Source organism: Oncorhynchus mykiss, chromosome 20, assembly GCF_013265735.2.
Source record: "Oncorhynchus mykiss isolate Arlee chromosome 20, USDA_OmykA_1.1, whole genome shotgun sequence".
Lineage (NCBI taxonomy): Eukaryota > Metazoa > Chordata > Actinopteri > Salmoniformes > Salmonidae > Oncorhynchus > Oncorhynchus mykiss.
In genome coordinates, this window is record NC_048584.1 from 7,218,913 (window position 1) to 7,237,309 (window position 18,397).

Genomic DNA, 18,397 nt, shown 5'->3' on the forward strand with positions numbered 1-18,397 from the left:
GTCATTAAATATCCCATGGCACGTATTGTAGGAGTTGGGGTGTTAACCCTGGTGTCCAGGCTAAATTCCCAATCTGGCCCTCATACCATCATGGTCACCTAATGATCCCCAGCTTCCTTTTGGCTCATTCATCCCCTATCATCTCCCCTGTAACTATTCCCCAGGCCGTTGCTGTAAATGAGAATGTATTATCAGTCAACTTACCTGGTAAAATAAGGGTAAAGAAAATCCAAATATAAACATGTTCCCCCCACATGAAGGAGCAAAATAGGGATAAGAAAATGATCTGCTTTGAATGTTATGACTGTACTCAGACAGTGCAGTGGCTCACTCTATCACAATGCCATTGTGTTACTGTGTCACTGTGAATGTATTGATCCTGTGAATTCTAATCTGAGATGTTCATGTCGTTGGAGTCTTATTGGTTTTCTACTCATTATCAATCTATATATCAGCTCAATTTCCAATGTCATCCGGATACTCTTTTCTTTCACTGAGGTTATGAATTTCATTTCTGAAGCGAATGTCTGAGCAAATTACTTTTTTCCCCTCTCAAATTATTTGCTTTGAAATCTAACTGAGATCAATGTTTCCCTGTTCTTGTGTTTTTGTTGACACTCAAATAGCAGAGAAATCGAATGAGAGAATTTGTCATTTTACCCCAGCATAATTGCTTCGGCTTTAAATGATAATATTCTCTATAAATAAAACATAGACAAATGAGTCTGTATGCATTTATCCTCGTCTCTTCTCCAAGTCACACTGTATTGAGCTAGCTCTCTTAGCATATTTTATGAGATCTCTGGCAACATATATGAGTGCTGTGGGATTTAAAATGCAACAATATTGACATTGTGCAATTAGAGGGGGTCATTAGGTCTGCTGCTATTTCAGATGGGGAAAACCCAGACCTCATCTTCCCTGGAATGCTGCCACACACACACAAGTCTAAATGAAAGGGAGATGGGGTGGTAATGGTGAAATGGGAGGAGTAGGTAATTGAACAGATGGGGCACTGGGCAGCCTGGGGATTACAAAGCCTGGCATTGCTGAGCCTGCCTGGCTACTATGGAACAACTATCTGTCTGACTGAAGGATGGATGCCTTGGCCCAACCAATCCTCATCTAGCTAGGGTTATCCCAACCAGACTCTGGTCCTTGTCTGTTTTAGCAACCTGGTCTCATAGACTAGACGTAACATAGTAAATGTAAATCCGGGACACTCAAATTAGTATGATATGTTACATTTGGTATGGCTACTTAAGACAGAAGGTTACTAGTTGGATGGGTGGGTGTATAACATCTAGCAAACCAAAGGATGCGGGTTTGAAACTCATCACAGACAACTTTAGAATTTTAACCAATTAGCTAGTGTTCTACTACTTTTAAGCTACTTAGCTAACCGTCACCCTAATCTTAACCCTTTTAGCTAACCCTTCCCCTAACCTTAACCCTTTAATCTAACTCCTAACCCCTAGCATAGCTAATGTTAGCCAGCTTTTTAGCATTGCCACCTAGCTAACGTTAGCCACAGCAAATTGGAATTCATGTCATAAGTTTAGCAAATTCGTAACATATCATACGATATGAATATATCCCATACGAAATGTAAATATCATACTAAATACTAAATATCATACTAAATACTAATACTCTGAGGCAGCTTTTCAGATGGTCTAAATGGTGTTTATGGCATTATGTCTTCTGAAAGGAAATTCCTATCGTAATGTGTAGTGTTTCTTTAGAATCTTGTCTTAGTGATTTAAAGGGAAATGGTGTGCCTGTGCCTGCCAGTGTGTGTGTGTGTGTTACACGCAGCTATTGACCTCGTGAGCAGTTATTTTTATGGTGACCTTTCAATGACCCTGACCTGTTGTCATCCTGCATTATCTGTGCATAATGTGTGTACATTCTTATAATTTGTTGAACCAGAAGGTCATTGTTGCCTTAATAGGAATAAATATTATGAATTACAGACATCACCACGTCAAATGGCTATAGCTACATCAAACCTCAATTGGTCTACAACTCTACAAGGTGTGGAAAGCGTTCCACAGGGATGCAGGCCCATGTGCTTCCCACAGTTGTGTCAAGTAGGCTGGACCATTCTTGATACACACTGGAGAATGTTGAGCACAATCTGTCCATTCACAATTCACTTGTGGGAACATGGCAGCTCTCAGCACCTGACAACAGAAATAGTTGGCCTCTACTATTCAAGAGATTGTTCGTGAGGAAATGACCTTTGCCCCTCTACTTGAAATTAAAACGGGTAAATTAGTCTCTTGCACTGCTCATTTCTGATGAATCACTCGAAAAGCATTCCTGGATATTAAAATGTGCGGGTCACAGGACTTGAAACTGATGTGGAAGCAGGCAATCCAACTTATTTTATGATACATTTTTTCTATGAACTGTTTGGGCAGGAGAAGCTGGTTCCCATGCCGCTGATAAATATTGTTCACCGCACGGGTCCTTTCCGCAATGGGTCCCGGTGTAAACGATGAAAATAAAACCCAACATAACTCAAATGGAAAGCAATCCACAGTTTTGAAGTCAAATGGGCAAATTGTTGGCCACGCAGTAGTATCAGGGACTCTGACCTATGCTGAGAAGAGGATCAGCATATACCTAGATCGGAGTGCCGAGATGCTGAAACAGAGGGCGACCTACAACGAGGTGAAATCACAGCTATGCAAGCTCAACCTGAGATCTGGCAAAATACAACACACATTTTACACTGCCAAGGAGGCTCAAAACGTCTTATAGAAACATCAACCGCAACACACAAGGGAACGAGCCAACAGATCAAGGCTAACTCCAATTTGACTGGCTCAATATTTAGGTATGCTTTCCATGCACAATCACGCAGCCTTGCCTATTATGCTGCCCTCGGGATAAGACACTGATGAGGACACCCCCTCAATTGGATAAAAGGAACACCAGGGCATACATTTTACTGGGGACGGGGGACATGCCCCCCCACATTCTAAAATTATATTTTTGGCCCCCCCCAATGTTTCATCCCCTCTTGATTGGGGTGAATGAATAAGTTACACCTGTGTGTAACTACCACAGACAGGTCAGCTCTAGCTTCTAATTATCTGTCAGATAGTGATATGAGGTGGCTATTACTATCTAAAAGCAGTTGTTTGCATGGAAATATATTCTAGCCTTTGTTCTGTCATGTTTCAGAAGTAAATTAACCTGGCAAATTTTCGCAATTTTATGTATCGTCAGAGAGAGAGCTGGCCAAAAGTTGGCTTACATTAACTATTATTTTTTGTCACAAACTAGACCTGAATCAAATTATGAAACCATCGGCCAAACGAATGAAGATTGATATTCTGACATTTTTTCAGTGCAATGTGAGTTGTATTAGCCAGTATGTCAATGTAACGTTATTGATCTGTCAGTTTCCCTAGCAAATTCCCTACTTTTCACACTGACACAATATGTATTTCTCGCACAGAACAGAATAGGTCAACTTTTGTACTATGGGGTATAGTAGATTGATATAGGCTAGTGTTTTTGCTGTTCGTTAGGCCGACTCATCTTGTTGGCTGCCGAAAAGTAAATGTGGACAGTTCTTCTAATATCTTCAATATGCACCTCGGAATTGGATAAGGACGTGCGCAGTTGCGTCCCCAACGTTTCTGTTTTGACTGTCCCCCGATGTTTCTGTTTTGACTGTCCCCCGATGTTTCTGTTTTGACTGTCCCCCGATGTTTCTGTTTTGACTGTCCCCCGATGTTTCTGTTTTGACTGTCCCCAGATGTTTCTGTTTTGACTGTCCCCTAATGTTTCTGTTTTGACTGTCCCCCGATGTTTCTGTTTTGACTGTCCCCAGATGTTTCTGTTTTGACTGTCCCCCAATGTTTCTGTTTTGACTGTCCCCCAATGTTTCTGTTTTGACTGTCCCCCAATGTTTCTGTTTTGACTGTCCCCCGATGTTTCTGTTTTGACTGTCACCCGATGTTTCTGTTTTGACTGTCCCCCAATGTTTCTGTTTTGACTGTCCCCCGATGTTTCTGTTTTGACTGTCCCCCAATGTTTCTGTTTTGACTGTCCCCCGATGTTTCTGTTTTGACTGTCCCCAGATGTTTCTGTTTTGACTGTCCCCCAATGTTTCTGTTTTGACTGTCCCCCAATGTTTCTGTTTTGACTGTCCCCCAATGTTTCTGTTTTGACTGTCCCCAGATGTTTCTGTTTTGACTGTCCCCCAATGTTTCTGTTTTGACTGTCCCCAGATGTTTCTGTTTTGACTGTCCCCAGATGTTTCTGTTTTGACTGTCCCCCGATGTTTCTGTTTTGACTGTCCCCAGATGTTTCTGTTTTGACTGTCCCCCGATGTTTCTGTTTTGACTGTCCCCAGATGTTTCTGTTTTGACTGTCCCCAGATGTTTCTGTTTTGACTGTCCCCCGATGTTTCTGTTTTGACTGTCCCCCGATGTTTCTGTTTTGACTGTCCCCAGATGTTTCTGTTTTGACTGTCCCCAGATGTTTCTGTTTTGACTGTCCCCAGATGTTTCTGTTTTGACTGTCCCCCGATGTTTCTGTTTTGACTGTCCCCAGATGTTTCTGTTTTGACTGTCCCCAGATGTTTTTGTTTTGACTGTCCCCCGATGTTTCTGTTTTGACTGTCCCCCGATGTTTCTGTTTTGACTGTCCCCCGATGTTTCTGTTTTGACTGTCCCCCGATGTTTCCGATCATTGAAAGACCCGACCATGTGATGGAGAGCCATGTGAGTAAGAGGTGCTTCGGAGCACTCAGGGAGAAGGGCACAGCGCAGCACTCCGGGCCAAGGGCACAACGGCCACTGGCCGCAAAAGGCATGGACTTGTTTTGGGTGCATTATGGCCACACAAAGGGGATGCTGCCGGGAACTTCTAAGCATTATCAATTGCTTTTCAAATTGTGAATGAGAGACTGAAGTGTGTACATCCTGCGCAAAAAAACAACAAAGCAGAGCTCATGCCTTTCAAGCAACTTTAAAAAAAAAAAATCATTAGAGTCGCATCATGCAACCTTACAATGTATTAAAAATCAAAACATATAGCCCAGCGTTTGTAGAACAGCTAAAGTTACATTAATAACTCTAAATTAAGCATATAGGAATACCTATTTCTTTCTTAACTGCTCAACACAGAATAGCCGCATGTGCGCACTCCCTCAAATAGTTTGGAGAAAATATCCTTTATTTTATCCAGCTTTGTTCAATTGTATTCTTACTATAAAATAATATATAATAATGCCACGGAAATCTAAGTAAATCTTGTCTGCTAAATGAACTGGTGTAGCCCACAGCCATTTGACATAGCCACATCAGGACCTAACATAAAGAAAGCTCAGAGTATGCTATTATTTTCTTCTGAAATGGACTACATTTTCTTCATATCATGTTTCTTTAGACCTGTCTAACATAATGGATTTATTGTGAAGGTGTAGGCTATATTACACGGATTTATTAGACTTTTCTCTGAATCAGTGGCTTTAAGCTATGTGTGGAAACTAGGAGTGCTAAATGTTTTTATGTTAATTAACGATCAGACCGACAGTTATTTGATTGACAATCACCTGCTGACGAAATTCTGTGACCGCCACAGCCCTAGATACAACACTTAATTCTCTCTGTCCAGCAAACACTAGACAAGCCAGATGCTATTTTACGGCAGGCAGTCTGACAAACCTCAAGTTCCTTTCCAAACTGTATCAAGGTTTGATAGAGGCCGATGACACAAAACATGTCAAACAAAAATGTGAGGAAGACCTTGGGAGACACTATTGGTGATGATGAATGGATACAGATATGTTAGAGTGCCCAGTCATGTTCATATAATCTCAGACATAAATTACTGCAATAAGACTATCCATATGTAGTATATGCCAGTGAAACTGAATATCATGCACTCAGAAATTGTATTATTCTGCTGGGGGTGTAAAAGAGGACATATTTGCATATGTTATGTTCTCGTGAAGGCTGGCTGAAATCTGGCAAAGAGTACAGCATGTTCTTTTAGCTCAGCATGTCTACAGATTCTCCCTTCTCCCTGTTTTTGTTTGCTTGTAAATGTTTATACTGGAGACTTATCAGAATAAACTGTGTAACCTAGCATTTATAGTGGCTAATAAATGCATTGCTATTAATTGGAAGGTTGGTTATCCTCCCACAATGTATGGAAGAAATGTAAAGTTATGTACAGTATCTCTATATTTGTTTTAAGATGAAGGGTATACTGTACAACTTTCATAAGGTCTGGATGTCTCCTGTGGAATACTGTATGACAAAAGGAGTCTGTATTGAAAACATGTCCACATCAGGGGAGATTTTCATTTAGGCCATCCCTAGCTACTCAGTCCTGGCCCTGGGGGTTAACAGTTGGTTGTCACTCTGGCATTGGCCTAACACACCTGAAGACAATAAAGAATGTTTCACTAAGATCCTAAAGTGGAGTGGGGTGTGTTGGGTTGGTGCGCTACAAGCCGTGGAACCCTACGGGCAGGACAGGGTGACCCAGCTATAATATGGGCAAGTAAAAAGAGCTCTACAGTATTATTAGAACTATGATATGAATTCTATGGAGGGGTTCCTATTTCTGTGTGTTAATGTGTAGGTGTATGTGTGTAGGTGTATGTGTTCCCTTGAAACGGAAAGGAAGTTGTGTTGGGAGAGAGTTGAGTTATTGGCTAGACTGGTGGGGGTCGGGAGTGTAGGCGGCTCAGGTTGGCTGGGCGGTCTGGCTGAAATTTGATAGGGGATGTCTTAAAGACAATCAAAAGTAGTTTTTTCTCTGGTCGCTGGGAGGGGGGGTGGGTGGTCTGGGGGGTGACTGACGAGCATCCGTACTTGCTAGTGGGGGTAGGAAGGGGTGGGACACATCATTTTCTGGATTGGGGACGGGACATGTTGGCTGGGTGGGTGTGGAGGCCCACTTTATTTTTATTTTCATGTTTATACAGAATTTATTATTACTTAATCTATATGTATTTCTTACTGTTCTTTTTATTTTGAGTGGCAGCCTACTGGTATATAAACTTACAAATTGAAATGGATAATGTAACTACACCAACAAAAAATGACAAAACAAATAAAAAGTTGTTAAAAAATAAAGAAGCTCCTACTGAACTCCTACTGAGGTATGTGTAAAGGTCTGCTCTGGTCTTGCTCTGTTGCAGTTTCTAAGGCTATGTTTTGATTCAGTAGCGCAGGACGTGGTGAGACTCAAAGCACAAAGCACATTTGACAGTTGCCGGCTTGGCCTGTCATAACACATCTACCTCCCGTTCAGCATTGAAGTTGCCCAACGGCACAGATCTAGGATCAGCTTACCCTCACTCAATGATGATATTCTTTTCTAATACAGAAGATCATACAACATTATTGCCTGATGATCTTCTGAATTTCCCAACTCCTTTCTGATGCATTTCAGTCACTTCCTTCAGATTGAAATACTATCAAAAGTACTGTCAAACTGATTTGTAATAGAGTGCAATAGCCCCAAATACAAAAGTAAACATTGGCCGTTGATTACTTAACTTTTTTTACATTGTGGGTTCGTGCAAATTTGGCCATCAAAATGAAGTCGCGGGCCAAAAAAGACTGGGAACCCTGCTGTACAGGCTCAAAAGAGGTAACTGGCCTTGTGCAGAATACCAGCCAGGTAGGCAGGAGTTAGGGACTGGATGTGGGAGAAGCAGACCTGATTGTTAGTGTGGGGTTTTGTGATCTTGCTCCATGTACTGTTAGCGGTTGCCTTAATGCAACAGCTAGCATGTCCTGTGGTGTGTGTGTGTCTCTGCGTGAGTGTGTCGCTCTCTCTTTATGCCGCCACTAACAGGTCTCGGACCACTGGTTATGAAAAAAGCATGGGGTAATGGTCATGTTCCCATGTCAGAAACCCTGGCGTGTGATTGGCCGGTCAGCTCCTGATGATGCTGTAACTGTCAGTAGACAGCACGATGCACCCTTTGTGTTGTACATGTGTTGATTCCCAGTAAACACACAATGTCATCATTAAGTCATTTGGTTAGTTGGATACTAGAACTTGTTTTTCAATGCTGGCCTTTCACATAATCATGAAACAAATGAAGAAGTAAGAAAACACATCATATTGTTGCAAATGCTCAGTAAATCAGTCGCTAAGTATCCTAACAGTGTTGAAGACACAATAGGGTCAAGCAAACATTCCTTCATCAGCCTTTATCAGTTACTAACATGGAGACTTCAGAAGAATGACACGTACAATAGCAAACACAGACAGGAAGGATTAAATAGCCATTCTCCTCCCTAGTGTGTGTGTGTGTGTGTGTGTCTGTCCATTAGAGGCGAGTGACATATGCCATAGCTCAGATGCGTGTCAGTCCCACAGGGGATATACTACCTACAGCTGGCCTCCATAGGGGGAAAACAAACAAACACACACATACTCTTCGCTTTTAAAATCTTAAAGGCCCAGTACAGTCAAAAACTAGATTTTCTTGCATTTTTTCAGTGCCTTTAAAAAGTATTCCTACCCCTTGACTTATTCCACATTTGTTGTGTTACAGCCTGAATTCAAAATTGGTTAAATATATATTTTTCTCATGTTTTTAGAAAATGTTTCTAAATTATTGAAAATGAAATATATATTTAATTTACATAAGTATTCACACCCATAAATCAATGCATGATAAAATCATCTTTGGCAGCGATTACAGATGCACATTATTATTATTTTAATTCTTTAAGCTCTTTAAGTCAAGTTGGTTGTTGATCATTGCTAGACAACCATTTTCAAGCCTTCAATCTGATTGAAGTTAAAACTCTAACTAGGCCACTCAGGAACATTCAATGTTGTCTTGTTAAGCAACTCCAGTGTATATTTGGCCATGTGTTTTAGGTTATTGTCCTGTTGAAAGGTGAATCTGTCTCCCGATGTCTCTTGGAAAGCAGACTGAACCAGGTTTTCCACTATGATTTTGCCTGTGCTTAGCTCTATTCTGTTTCTCCATAGTCCTTGTAGATGACAAGCATACCCATAACATGATGCAGTCACCACAATGCTTGAAAATATGAAGAGATGTACTCATGATGTGTTGTGTTGGATTTGCCCCAAACATAACACTTTGTATTCAGGATAAAACGTGAATTGCTTTGCCACATTTTTTTGCAGTATTACATTAGTGCTTTGTTAAATTAAAAGAGATTCTCACGTGGCCCAATATGTTAGGCTATTGGTATTACTGGCTTGTATCAGCCAATAAGCTAGACATAGTTTGAAGAGAGCAGTTGGAGAGAGAATGGACACTTGCACTTTCTCTTGATCTACGTTTTATAGCCTACCTTTAAGGAGCGGGACAATTTTCAGACGGAGACAAATATAGGTGATCAATATTTATTTGTAGGCAATGTATTAAACTGTAGCCTAATCATATTTAGTATCATTTCCATAACTGTCCCATGCTTCTCCGTCCATGTATAGGTAGTGTAGTGTGGTCCTTTGTACCCCCCATACATAAAATGTATGCACACATGACTGTAAGTCGCTTTGGATAAAAGTGTCAGCTAAATGGCATATATTAGTATAGCCTAGGCCTACTCATTTAATTGAGACGACACACACACTTGATCTTACACGTATGGATACTGAACTTGAAGCAGCAAGAATGATGAGAGCGGACTCTTTCTCTTGAGCTACGTTATGCATATAGGATATAGCCTAACTTTTCGGAGCGGGACGATTTGCAGGCAGAGACAAATAAATGGCTAATCTGTATTAATTGAAAAGGAAAAGGTGCAACACTCGCTCACCATGGTATGTGTGCACTGTGCCGTTTCATTTTCAATGATGATCACATTTTTGGTTTGCATCTCAACTCACGTTGGTTGAGTGGCCAAGGGGGCGGCAGGTAGCCTAGTGGTTAGAGCGCTGGGCCGGTAACTAAAAGGTTGCTGCCTCGAATCCCCATGCCGACAAGGTTAAAACCAGTTGTTCTTCCCCGGAGCAAGGCAGTTAACCCCCGGGGGCCGAAGATGTTGTCTAAGGCAGCCCCCGCACCTCTCTGATTTAGAGGGGTTGGGTTAAATGCGGAAGTTACATTTCACAGTTGTACAACTGACTAGGTATCTCCCTACACTTCTTTATTTGCATTTTACGTTTTGTATATGGCATGCATTCATTTGTGGATGTCAGTCAACCATTTCATAAGATATGTTTCTAATTCCAATGCGTATGATACATTACGAATTTGCAAAACATGTTATATGTTACGAATTTGAAAAAATTACAATATGTTGCGAATTCGCAAAACTTATGATATATTACAACGCTAGCATGCTAACGTTATTTAGGCTAGGGGTTAGGGTTAAGGTTAGGGTTGTCACATCTGCTCCTGCCCTCTGGTGTTCATCCGGTGTCTTCTTGACCTGCAGTTACTCCCCCTGTACACTCTCTCTCTCTCCCTCTCCCTCTCTGTGTGATTGTGTGGTTGGAAACAGGTGTGCTGGAGTCAGAGCAGATCCCTACCAGCTGCAACACGTTCCATAACCAAGACCTCTACAAATACTCAGTCCTGCCACTTCCACTCTGCCAGATTCTAATCTCTGCTCAGACAGTTTATGATTCTAGCCATGTATGATTGATTATTCAAGATCCTGTTACTCTGCTGTGCCTGTTTCCCTGCCTGACACCGTTTATCCTCTCATTGCAGTTACCCCTACCTACTCCTGTCTCCTGTTCCACATCTCACCACCCAACTACTATTTTACTCACCACCACTACCTTGGATTCCCCTCAGGACCTGTTAACCCTGTTCTACTCAGCTAACTCCAACCTCAGTCTCCACATCTGTTTTTTCTTCAAATCATCTGAGCTTCCCCGGATCTGCACTCCATATCTCCCTGTGTAACAATAAATATTTTGGTTCATTCATCCCTGTTTCCTCATCTGAGTCTGCTCTTGGGTTCCCCTGTGTTGCTCCGCGTAACAAGGGTTAAGTTTAGGAGTTAGGTTAACTGTACTAGAACCCTAGAACTGACAAAACAACACAACCAAACCCTGTCTACTGTACAGTACATTAGTACATATCATAATCTGGAAAATTGGCATGTTGACAGGGGAGGAACAGGAGGGTGTCTGCCTTTGTTTAGTGGGGGGTCATTATGAAGAGAAACCTGAAGAGAATGAGCTGGGGGTCTCCCCTGTAGTGTGGCCTGATGTTGATCACATCCTATTAGGAACACTGTGTGTGTGTGTGTGCTTGCGTATCCTATTAGGGACAATGAGGGGAGGTCCCCGGGGCCTGGCTAAATGAACAGGGTCATCAGTCTCTGATACTTGCTGCTGTCAGGGACTGAGGATGGGAGGGGAGGAGATGGGATGGGTGAGTGGAGAGGTAGGGGGGCAGCAATGAAACAGCCCCCCACCACGGATGACCTAGTTGGGCTGGGTGGTGGGTTATTGGCTGTGTGTGTTGGGGCTTGGGGGTATAGAATGGGAGGAGAATAAATGGAAACTGAGGTGTGGAATGAGTGAGGCTGGGTACAGTGTAGGGTACTGGGCTGGGCTGTGGGGGTTGGGAATGGAAATTAATTAACCAAAAATCTATGTTGGAAAAATTTACAAAAAATAAATATCTACAATCCAGAATATTAACAGGGTTTGCTGGAAATTCTATAAAATCTGTGTAAAACTATAAACATTCTCTAAAACATTTATATATAAAAGCCTATCTTTTAAATACTTTTTGCATATAATGCTATGAGAGACAGATAACACATTTTGAGTCCAATCCCAATCTAAGATTACAGGTCAGGGGGGGGGTGTTAATCTGCTCGATTTGAAATCATGAGACAATAGTATGAGGATATTATAAGCGAAAAGAGACAGACTAAAATAACTTTTAACAATTTAAATCCGAGAGATGAGTATGTAATCTTGGTATTCTGTCCTGCTGGTACACCCACTGACACTGAGTGTGTGTGTGTGTGTGTGTGTGTGTGTGTGTGTGTGTGTGTGTGTGTGTGTGTGTGTGTGTGTGTGTGTGTGTGTGTGTGTGTGTGTGTGTGTGTGTGTGTGTGTGAGTGTGTGAGAGAGATAGGTGAATCCAGAGGAGGACACACAGAGTTTTCCACCCATATCGCCACACTCCCTGATCTAAACTAATCCCATTTAGTGAGTTTCCTGAACAAATGCAGGGAGGATAACAGATGTATCTGGGATAACAGTCTTGTCCTTACATAATCTCCCCCCTCCCAGAGCTCCCTATAATCCCCTCTCTGAACAGGAGAGGAACATTAAACAATGCTAGCTGATGTGTTAGGAATCCCAGGAAATGAGGGCAGACATTTCAGCAGGTAGTAATCCTCCTCTAACTGAGCGCTTAACAGAGAGCAGTGAGCTCTGAGCCCTGGGCCAGGCGCAGACATTAACCTGCTTTCCACAAGGGTGGCATGGGGTCCCACTGACACAGAGTAGGGGTGGAGGTTGACTTGTTACTGGTACGAGTGTGTGTGAATGTATGCACATGCGTGCGTACAGTGAAGTAGGGTGTGTGTATGTTGAATAGAAAATGATTATATTCTATTCTAGTAGTCTACCTAAAGGAGAGTGGTGCTCCTAACCTTAACTGTCCTCAGGAGTAGGACAAACTCCAGTGTAATCCATCCAGAATCTGACACTCTACATGCTCTGATGCTCCAAGGCTCTGGACCTCGTCAAAGAAGTGCAGATCAGATAAGTTGACTAGTGGAGCTCAGCCCTACTGCAGCCTAGAGATGCAGCCATGATAGCCTGACACATGGCAGCGGGCCAATTAGGGTCAGTCTAGCCAATTAGCCTTCAGTCTGTCTCTGAGAGCTGGAGGAGATGGGCTAAGAGTCATGGATCCACTGGGCTTCTGAGAATGGTCATTTACTTGTAGAGTTGCTGGGAATGATTTTTAAGGTCCGGGAGAAAGGTATATTTACCTAGGCCATCATTGTAAATAAGAATATGTTCTTAACTGACTTCCCTAGTTAAATAAAGGTTAAACAAAACAAAACAAATATATATACTCAGTAAGGATGTAGGAAGGGAGGGATGTAACGGAGGATGGAAAAAATAAAGGAGGGATGGAAGGAAGGATACAGAGAAGGATGTGAGGAACTAGGAGGATGTATTTCCATAAGGGCTAAATGCTAACTCAAGTTAGGGTTCAGCCCATAGTAACGAACGACTTGTGATTATTTGGTGAAATTCATTCATTTATCATCCCAACAAATGAGGAATGACCCTTGGCTTTGTTCAAACAGAAACGTCCCAATTGATCGTTGGACCATGACCTGTATTTCACTACAGCACAATAAGACCATAACAGCGGATCGCAGTATGAATGGGTTAGAGAGGACCACCTCCCTCATTATAAACCCCAACCATAAACAAACAGGATGTTGATGACAGAACCTACAGGATCACCAAGGACATGCTTATGGCTAAAAGTACATACACACACTCCCCCCCACAGTGGTATAAGAAGAGCTTTTCCTTTCCTTAAGTGTCTGGCCTGATCTGCTTTGCATCTCTTATCTCTCCATTTCACACCAGGGTCATCTGGCGCACGCACACACACACACACACACACACACACACACACACACACACACACACACACACACACACACACACACACACACTACACACTACACACTGCACACTGCACAATGCACAATGCACAATGCACACTGCACACTGCACACTGCACACTACACACACACACACACACACACACACACACACACACACACACACACACACACACACACACAATGCACACATTACACACATTACACACTCTTTGGCACAAACTCTCTATTAAGCCTCTGTGAATCTCAGAGACTAATTAAGGTGAGGTGCAGCTTGCAGCCTCCCCCCCACTGACACTCTGACTGCTCTAGGGTGTGTCTCTCTGGCAGCAATCACTGGATGGAACAGCCTCAGCCTCGTATCGATGGAAATAAATGGGAGACTGCCTCCCCCCTCACACACCCCCAGCCTGATCACCGAGAGAAGTTAATAACTGTTCCTGGTTGATGTAAATTACCAGTCCGGTGAGGTCATCAGCTAGAGACCAAAGTTCATTAGCTCTAGGTCCGTATTGCTATAGAGGCTGTGATTAGTTCTCTGGTCTGATTGGTTGGCCTCCAGGCAGGCCTATAGGGCTCTTCTGTGCTGGGTGAGTTATGGCTGTAATTTAGACTTGATTACATACACCATTACTTCAGCTCTTATTAGGCTGTCACTCAGGGGGCTGGGGGGGGAGAAGGGGGGGTAAAACTAAATCTAACCGATTGGTGTTTGAAACAGTGACAAGTGGCATCATAGCCTTCTTATCTTGGGTTGTTCTGGAAATATACTATATGCCTGGAATAAGTTAATGTTTAAACATTGAGATTGACAACCATTTGGTTATGTTTAGCCTACTGTGCAAAATTTGGAGTATTCTACCCTAAAGAATTTCCTAATTCCAATCCATAACCACATGACAACATTTCGTAATTCATCTCGAGTCCTATAAAAATGACATCAGTGTTTCAGGTTAGATCTCATACAAATAGACATACAGTCTTTCTCTTTCTCACTCCGTCATGGAACTCAGAATTCCTGATGGTTCCATGTCTGTTCCATCATGTCTTCATCAGCGTGTGGATGATACTGGCTCCTCTCTCTGTGCTCTGCTCTCTGTATGATCATAAATCACCCCAACCCTGACCTCAGGGTCACGCTTTTATAGATGAACACTTCATAATGAAACAATCTGCTCCAAATATGACTGCAGACAAAATACATCCAACCTGAACCTCCCACCCAGGATGACTGCTCTGATCTGACCTTGGTCTCATATCCATGGAAGCAGGATAAACACATCAACAGGGAAACTGAGCATATCTCAATCAATTTTTATCTGTGACCATAATCTGTCTATAATCTTTTTGCTTTCAGCGATGGTGTGTCAATCAACTGAAAGGTTGCAGTGATAAGGGGATATGATGATGTTGATATTGAAATATCTGACTGGCGATTACGGTCTTATTTCAGGGTCAGTTGAGTGTTGCTAAGAGCTTTTCTGGCTTGCTACATGACTGCCTGCATTCCTGTGACATCATCATACATGATCAGAACACACAGCAAATTCTCCAGTGTTAAATCAACAGTGTTACATTTAACACTGGGCCAGTGTCTATATGGGTCCGCACTTTTGAATGTTAAATTAACACTGTGCTTAGTGCTGATGCTGTTACATTTTGTCAGTGCTATTGCATAACACCGAAAGTGTTAATTCCCTAACACCATACATATTATTTTTTAACACTAGGAAGTGTATATAGTTTGCATTTTTTTTAACCATTACACCAAGAGGCTCTTGACAGGACATTACAATAATATTTACAAGTCTAGACTTTATTACCACAAAGTGATGTTATTATCTTTTGATTATTCACAAACGAATCGGCTCTAAGAGCCGGCTCTTGTAGGTGAACGTTGGGAACCGGCTCGCATATCAGAAGACCCGAATCTATTTATAAAAATATGAAAAAATGAATGTCAATCAGACATGCAGTGTCAACCAATGAACCAAAGATGCGCGAGGGAGGGCCGAGCCAACTCACTCAGTCACACACTTAGCAGCCGAGGAGAGAGAGGAAGGACAGCTGTGAAAACAACAGCTGGAAAATGAGTCGGAAGCACAGTAGCATTTGGATGCATTTTAATAATGTAGACAATGTTAGAGCACGGTGTAGAATTTGCCAAAACAAAATCTCATATAAAGCCGGTTCTACGCACAACCTACACTGGCAAATGCAAACTGTGCACCCAACTGTGAAGCTAGCTGTAGCGGAGCTTCGAGAATCTAGCGGGCCTGCTAGTGATAGTGGTGGAGCCAGCACTTACACGGCGTGGAGTCTTCTATGGATCAGTTTATGCCAAAGTCTATGTCTGTAGCAAAACAAGGCCAAATTGATATTGCATTGGCTAAAATGATTGCCACCGATTTCCAGCCATTTTTTGATCGTGGAGGACAGAGGTTTTATAGCAATAGTCTAAATCCAATGTACACAATTCCAAGCAGGAAAACCTTTTCAAAATCCCTTATTCCACAACTGTACGAGAGCACTGCAGTTTGCCTCACCACTGACTGCTGGACATCAAGGGTAACCACTTCTTACATGTCAGTTACATATATATTAATTGAGGATTTTTCAATGTCTAGCTGCCTTCTGGACTGCTTTGAGTTCAGCGACAGACACACCTTAGAGAACTTGGCAGAGGAACTGTTGAGAGTGGCCATAGAATGGCAAGCAGATGGAAAAGTGGTCTGTTGTGTTAGCGACAATGCAGCTAACATAACCAAAGCCAGGAAAATGTAAAAATGAACCCATCATCCATGTCTCTCCCACACAATCAACCTGTTTGTGAGAGATGCTCTGAAGGTGATGAAGCCCACTCTGTACAAAGTGAAATACTTCCACAGGAGCACAGTGGGTGCTGAAAAACTAAAGTCTACACAACGCCAGATGGGGATACCTGAGCTGAGGTCTAAACAAGACTGCACTACAAGGTGGAATTCAACATTTTATATGTTGAAGCGGTTTCTTGAGTCAAAGGATGCCATCATCTCTACCCTGGCCATTGTCAATGCACCTGTTGATACTCTGACCCAAGAGGAATGGGAGGTGGTGGAGGAGGTGTGCAGAGTCCTGGAACCCTTTGATCAGGTCACTGTGGAGATCAGTGGAGAGAGGTACAGTAAGCAGTTATTACTACATCATTATTTAATCCAGTATTATACATGCATATTAGCAGTAGATGAGAATGTAGTATCAGTAGACAAAACATGAACGTGAACTATTAAGCTTGTAACTGATGTATGACACTTGTATTTTCATGAATGTTAAATATGACTATTTCTGTCATTTGAATTTCGCGCTCTGCAATTTCACCGGAAGTTGTCGAGATGGGAGCTAGCATCCCACTGATCAGCAAGCAGTTAACCAAAAGTAGGAACTCACATGGTGAAGTCCACAAGAAAAAATGGACACATTCAATAAGGATGTCTCTGTCACTAACAAATAGAGTCATGGGTGGTAACTATACAATTCACTTGAAAAGGCAAGGCACACTGGGAAATGATATTGGAGACTTGGCTTAGTGGGGGCGTGGCTTTCAAATCGTTATTTTTGGCCACCCGTTAGTGGAGGTATTGTCTCAGTTTAAAAACTTCTTAAGGCTAGACAACATCCGATGAAAATGCAGTGCGCGAAATTCAAAATACAATAATCGTAATATTAAACATTCATGAAAATACAAGTCATACATCATTTGAAAGCTTAACTTCTTGTTAATCCAGCTGCTTTGTCAGATTTCAAAAATGCTTTACAGCAAAAGTATACCATGCGATTATCTGAGGACAGCGCCCCGCATACAAAATCATTAAAAACATTTCCCAAACCAGCAGAGGCGTCACAAAAGTCAGAAATAGGGATAAAATAAATCACTTACCTTTGAAGATCTTCCTCTGTTTGCAATCCTAAGGGTCCCAGCTACACAACAAATGGTACTTTTGTTCGATAAAGTCCTTCTTTATATCCCAAAAAAGTATGTTTAGTTGGTGTGTTTGATTATGTAATCCACCCGTTCCAGTCGTTCAACATGCAGACAAAGCAATCCCAAAAGTTACCAATAGACTTCGTCCAAACAAGTCAAACAACGTTTCTAAACAATCCTCAGGTACCCTAATTTGTAAATAAACGCTAACATTTAAGTCGGAGAATAGTATGTTCAATAACGGAGATAAATAACGAAGTGCGCGCCCTCATCCACACGCGCCACAAGACTACAGTCCAAATGAGAGTCACCTTGAAAAACTACAAATTCTAGCTAATTTTTCAAAAAACAAGCCTGAAAGCCTTTCCAAAGACTGTTGACATCTAGTGGAAGCCATAGGAACTGCAATCGGGGAGGATTTCCTTTGAATATCCCATAGACAAGTGTTTGAATGGGTGGTGACCTCCATTTTTTTCTTTCTGTATAGATTCTCCTCGGGTTTTCGCCTGCCATATCAGTTCTGTATTGCTCACAGACATTATTTTAACAGTTTTAGAAACTTCAGAGTGTTTTCCATCCAACAATACCAATTATATGCATATCCACATTTCTGGGCCTGAGTAACAGGCAGTTTACTTTGGGCACGTCAGTCATAGCTGCTGCTGAGGTTATTCTTTGAAGAGCCTCATCAATCGCTCTGGCATCACTGAAAGCTAACTTCTTTAACCTGGGGTCAAGTGCAGTGGTTTCTGATAGCACGTGATTATATTCCATTCTGTGGAACTTTCTGTCCATTGATGAACATAAGTGTCCATCAACTCTGTCGCATGTCCTG